Source organism: Oncorhynchus gorbuscha, linkage group LG26, assembly GCF_021184085.1.
Source record: "Oncorhynchus gorbuscha isolate QuinsamMale2020 ecotype Even-year linkage group LG26, OgorEven_v1.0, whole genome shotgun sequence".
Classification (NCBI taxonomy): domain Eukaryota; kingdom Metazoa; phylum Chordata; class Actinopteri; order Salmoniformes; family Salmonidae; genus Oncorhynchus; species Oncorhynchus gorbuscha.
Window position 1 is genome coordinate 4317814 of NC_060198.1, and position 6462 is coordinate 4324275.

At 47.4% G+C, this 6462-nt stretch overlaps 1 protein-coding gene across 1 annotated transcript in view; it reads right to left on the minus strand.

Moving 5' to 3' along the window:
* The window catches only part of LOC124016419 (ATP-sensitive inward rectifier potassium channel 12-like), a 12147-nt gene extending 6858 nt beyond the window's left edge, over positions 1 to 5289 (minus strand). The window contains exon 1 of the mRNA XM_046331980.1: positions 5028 to 5289. The gene's annotated coding sequence lies outside the window, so the exon portion shown is untranslated. The remainder of the gene's footprint in view (positions 1 to 5027) is intronic.
* Positions 5290 to 6462: the final 1173 nt, after the last annotated feature.

A 6462-nucleotide genomic window follows, 5' to 3' on the forward strand; every position in this document is an offset into this window, starting at 1 on the left:
AATTAAATGTTGATGATAGTTATTAGCCGTTTCCATAGGAACCTCTTTCCCCTCCTCGACGCTCTGATTTGCCGTGTCGAGCGGGGATGATTTAGCATGAGGCACCGCTGCCGAGGTGAAGCCAGAGGGTAGAGACACCAGAGGTGTAAGTGCTCTCCTGAGTGACTGAGTCACATACAGGACTGATTCACTTTAATGTGGCTAAAACTGAATCACACAGAACAGAGACAAACACCCAGATATTTCAGCGCATTTACATTTTGGCAGACGCTCTCATCCAGAGTGATTTACAGTAGTGAATACATACATTTTCATACTGGTCCCCTGTGGGAATAAAACCCACAACCCTGGCGTTGCAAGCGCCATGCTCTACCAACTGAGCACCCCGACCATAACCTACTCCACACCATAACCTACTCCACACCATAACCTACTCCACACCATAACCTACTCCACACCATAACCTACTCCACAACAGAACTCCACACAACACAATACATTTAGGGCCTGAAATTGTCAATATATATATGCAGCTCAGATATGCCTTGAATCCGGAAACACTTAATCCCAGGGGAAATTAATATGAATGGATGAAAGTTTGTGTGTGTGTGTGTGTGTGTGTGTGTGTGTGTGTGTGTGTGTGTGTGTGTGTGTGTGTGTGTGTGTGTGTGTGTGTGTGTGTGTGTGTGTGTGTGTGTGTGTGTGTGTGTGTGTGTGTGTGTGTGTGTGTGTGTGTGTGAGCGCGCACTCGTGTGTGTTAGTGTGTACGCAGGTGCGTTGGCGTTTGCATGTGCGTGTGTCGTAATCTCCTAATCCAAACTGTGATATGAAAGGTGGATGCAGTCAAGCGACCTGGTTTAAATGTTCCTTCTTTAATCTGAGACTGACATTAAAAGGAGAGAAAGAAAGGAAAACGAAAGTGAAGAGTTTAGGTGACAGCACAGGGCGGGGCATCCGCTTGTCCGGAAAGAACAGGGGGTATAGAGATTATGACATCAGAGAATGGGGTGTTACTTTTGATCCGGTTTAGCGGTGATTGGTGGCGTTGTGGCGTCGTCATCACTGAATAAAGCATTGTTATACATGGTTATGGCAGACGTTATTGTAGGTAAGTAATAGGAAGGGGGGAAAGTTATGTCCGTCTTTTTTGAATGGCTTTGATGGGAGCTCTATGAACACAGTATCTCGTTCATATATGCACGATCTGCACGTCTATCACGAATGCACATTATTGTGTAAAAAAACATGTCCTTCTCATATCTATGAAAAAAACATGGGATGACGAGATATCCCATTCTTTGAATAGCCAATGATAAACTAAAATTAGACTTTTTTTATAACACAGTGCAGGGTAGGCCTACGCATTTACGAAACTATATCAAAGTTGATGCTGACGTGTAAGAGCTGTCCAGTGCTGAAATCTATTCCCGCGCATGTAGGAAATAAGAATGTCTGAATATAGGAATGATATGTCCATTTCTGATCTAATTTCGAGTCTTGCAAATCAAACCTCTCAGGATATCCAAACTGGCATGCCACATCGCCTACGGCCTAGTCAATAAATATGTTTATCCCTGTTCTCTCCTCTCTGCACAGACCATACAAACGCTCCACACGGCGTGGCCGCGGCCACCCTACTCTGGTGGTCCCAGCGCGCACGACCCACGTGGAGTTCCAGGTCTCCGGTACTCTGGAACTGCCAATCTGCGGTCAACAAGGCAGAGTTCATCTCAGCCTATGCCTCCCTCCAGTCCCTCGACTTCTTGGCACTGACGGAAACATGGATCACCACAGACAACACTGCTACTCTACTGCTCTCTCTTCGTCCGCCCACGTGTTCTCGCACACCCCGAGAGCGTCTGGTCAGCGGGGTGGTGGCACCGGGATCCTCATCTCTCCCAAGTGGTCATTTCTCTTTCTCCCCTTACCCATCTGTCTATCGCCTCCTTTGAATTCCATGCTGTCACAGTTACTAGCCCTTTCAAGCTTAACATCCTTATCATTTATCGCCCTCCAGGTTCCTCGGAGAGTTCATCAATGAGCTTGATGCCTTGATAAGCTCCTTTCCTGAGGACGGCTCACCTCTCACAGTTCTGGGCGACTTTAACCTCCCCACGTCTACCTTTGACTCTTTCCTCTCTGCCTCCTTCTTTCCACTCCTCTCCTCTTTTGACCTCACCCTCTCACCTTCCCCCTACTCACAAGGCAGGCAATACTACGCTCGACCTCATCTTTACTAGATGCTGTTCTTCCACTAACCTCACTGCAACTCCCCTCCAAGTCTCCGACCACTGCCTTGTATCCTTTTCCCTCTCGCTCTCATCCAACACCTCCCACACTGCCCCTACTCGGATGGTATCGCGCCGTCCCAACCTTCGCTCTCTCTCCCCGCTACTCTCTCCTCTTCCATCCTATCATCTCTTCCCTCCGCTCAAACCTTCTCCCACCTATCTCCTGATTCTGCCTCCTCAACCCTCCTCTCCTCCCTCTCTGCATCCCTTGACTCTCTATGTCCCCTATCCTCCAGGCCGGCTCGGTCCTCCCCTCCCGCTCCGTGGCTCGATGACTCATTGCGAGCTCACAGAACAGGGCTCCGGGCAGCCGTGGCGGAAATGGAGGAAAACTCATACCCTGCGGACCTGGCATCCTTTCACTCCCTCCTCTCTACATTTTCCTCCTCTGTCTCTGCTGCTAAAGCCACTTTCTACCACGCTAAATTCCAAGCATCTGCCTCTAACCCTAGGAAGCTCTTTGCCACCTTCTCCTCCCTCCTGAATCCTCCGCCCCTCCCCCCTCCTCCCTCTCTGCAGATGACTTCGTCAACCATTTTGAAAAGAAGGTCGACGACATCCGATCCTCGTTTGCTAAGTCAAACGACACCGCTGGTTCTGCTCACACTGCCCTACCCTGTGCTCTGACCTCTTTCTCCCCTCTTCTCCAGATGAAATCTCGCGTCTTGTGATTGATCCCAACAACCTGCCCGCTTGACCCTATCCCCTCCTCTCTTCTCCAGACCATTTCCGGAGACCTTCTCCCTTACCTCACCTCGCTCATCAACTCATCCCTGACCGTTGGCTACGTCCCTTCCGTCTTCAAAGAGCGAGATTGCACCCCTTCTGAAAAAACCTACACTCGATCCCTCCGATGTCAACAATTACAGACCAGTATCCCTTCTTTCAAATTTCTCTCCAAAACTCTTGAACGTGCCGTCCTTGGCCAGCTCTCCCGCTATCTCTCTCTGAATGACCTTCTTGATCCAAATCAGTCAGGTTTCAAGACTAGTCATTCAACTGAGACTGCTCTCCTCTGTATCACGGAGGCGCTCCGCACTGCTAAAGCTAACTCTCTCTCCTCTGCTCTCATCCTTCTAGATCTATCGGCTGCCTTCGATACTGTGAACCATCAGATCCTCCTCTCCACCCTCTCCGAGTTGGGCATCTCCGGCGCGGCCCACGCTTGATTGCCCTACCTGACAGGTCGCTCCTACCAGGTGGCGTGGCGAGAATCTGTCTCCTCACCACGCGCTCTCACCACTGGTGTCCCCCAGGGCTCTGTTCTTGGCCCTCTTCTATTCTCGCTATACACCAAGTCACTTGGCTCTGTCATAACCTCACATGGTCTCTCTTATCATTGCTAAAGACGACACACAATTAATCTTCCTTTCCCCCTTCTGATGACCAGGTGGCGAATCGCATCTCTGCATGTCTGGCAGACATATCAGTGTGGATGATGGATCACCACCTCAAGCTGAACCTCGGCAAGACGGAGCTGCTCTTCCTCCCGGGGAAGGACTGCCCGTTCCATGAACGCCATCACGGTCGACAACTCCATTGTGTCCTCCTCCCAGAGCGCCAACTTTTGGCGTGATCCTGGACAACAACTCAACTAACATCAAGGCGGTGGCCCGTTCCTGTAGGTTCATGCTCTACAACATCCGCATTTACCCTGCCTCACACAGGAAGCGGCGCAGGTCCTAATCCAGGCACTTGTCATCTCCCGTCTGGATTACTGCAACTCGCTGTTGGCTGGGCTCCCTGCCTGTGCCATTAAACCCCTTCAACTCATCCAGAACGCCGCAGCCCGTCTGGTGTTCAACCTTCCCAAGTTCTCTCACGTCACCCCGCTCCTCCGTTCTCTCCACTGGCTTCCAGTTGAAGCGCGCATCCGCTACAAGACCATGGTGCTTGCCTACGGAGCTGTGAGGGGAACGGCACCTCAGTACCTCCAGGCTCTGATCAGGCCCTACACCCAAACAAGGGCACTGCGTTCATCCACCTCTGGCCTGCTCGCCTCCCTACCACTGAGGAAGTACAGTTCCCGCTCAGCCCAGTCAAAACTGTTCGCTGCTCTGGCCCCCCAATGGTGGAACAAACTCCCTCACGACGCCAGGACAGCGGAGTCAATCACCACCTTCCGGAGACACCTGAAACCCCACCTCTTTAAGGAATACCTAGGATAGGTTAAGTAATCCCTCTCACCCCACCCCCTAAGTTTTAGATGCACTATTGTTAAGTGACTGTCCCACTGGATGTCATAAGGTGAATGCACCAATTTGTAAGTCGCTCTGGATAAGAGCGTCTGCTAAATGACTTAAATGTAAATGTAAATGTCACACAATTAGGATTTGCCTGCGCATCATTTACAGTTGATTGACATTATAGGCCAGAACAAGGCGTTACGTTAGCGGATTCATTGATCATTTTACAGTGTTTTTCTGAAAGACGGTGAACAGCAGAAAACAACAGGTTTTACTGGGCTCTACAAGGCGAGGAGTTCATGTCGTGACATTAATACTGGTGAAAACAGGCAAGAATACTCTGCAGTTTATTTCGGGGCCTTTAACTAGTGTACGAAGTCAGCTTCGTCGAAACGCTGCATGTTAAAAACAACAAAGACTCTTCGACTGGCCAATCTAAAAACCAACGAATCTAAAAGAAAAACGAGTCAAGTTCATGACAATTTGTCCTGTCAATGGAAAAGTGTTTTGGCCTTTGAAAAAACTGTCAACGATGAAAATAAATACTCACCTTTTGAATGGCAATGTTGTTAGCTACTTGAAAAACAACGTTGACATCCTTTCCAAAATACAAAATAAAACACATCCTTAATGTTCTGTCCTCTCTCTACGAATTCCTTTTTGCAGCCCGTTTCATTGTCTCACAACGTTCATTTTGAAACTTTTTTGTCTTTGAATCCTAATGTTCTTCCAATGTTCTGTTTGATTGCTTCCTTGCATCCCACTCAACTGCTCGCATTCGTTCTCTCTGTTGGACTCGCACTTGACTCAATAAGCGCTCGAACCCTGTGTATGTGAAGTGCGCACGGCACATCTCTCTGTCCCTAGCTAGCTGTGGGTGGGAGAGAGAGAGGGCGGGCGGGAGGGATGGAGCGCTTGTCACTTTGATTATGTCCCCGTTTACGTGGAGTTGTGTTCCTGAGAGTGTAGGTGTGCTTCCCTATTATTTTCCGCCCGCGCCACAGATTTTTATTAGACTGGCCTCCGGAGAAGAAAACAGGTTGCTATGCATTGCTCGGATTTTCAGTGAATTTAGATCAGTGTTCGGCTGTACATGCGAGCTGCCTGTCTTTGTGCGAGTTTGAAGCTGCATTATTGAAATGTGAATAGATTTATAGATTTAGGCCTAATAAAAAAGTTAATGACAGAAAGGTGGTTGATTAAATATTCCTACATACATCCTGTAATGTTAGAATCGCATTTACAAATGCAGATTCTTAATTTGATCACTCTTTTTTTTTGTGGCTGAGAATTTTCTTGCACCGCAGGAAATCCAGACGAGCTTCGTGATTTACATAAATCCAACGAACACCCACACTAACACACTGTTCTATTACAGTTTTTCTCGGTCGCTTTGGTGCATTTCTTAGATCAAAAGTGCAATTCTTGATACTACTTGTACAAATTCCAAATCATCTAGTCACTTGTGCACATCATTAAAGCCATTTATTATTGCTTTGAACAAATTGCAATTGATAATGTACACGTGTCAGCTTTTTTCCACATTATCAATTGCTCATGTCATGTTGATCAACATATAGTAATGTTTCTCTGTTGAAAGTCTTACCCCTCAAAACATCTAGGCATTAGTTCCTTGCATAAGCTATTACATGCAAAATTGTTGAACTATTTGTCATAAACTGTCAAGCATAGTTTTACACAATTCTATTAGAACTTTTGTACAAAAATACGTGAATTGATGAATCGTGCAGGTGAAATTGACCCTCACTCATGAAGGAATGTAAAGTGTTAGTTCAACCAACAATCAACCAGTTGTCTAAATTGCTCAAATGTGCATCTCATGAATAATAATAATAATATATGCCATTTAGCAGACGCTTTTATCCAAAGCGACTTACAGTCATGTGTGCATACATTCTACGTATGGGTGGTCCCGTACGTAGAATGTATGTGGCAAGCATATATAGACAGACCACAACACAGAG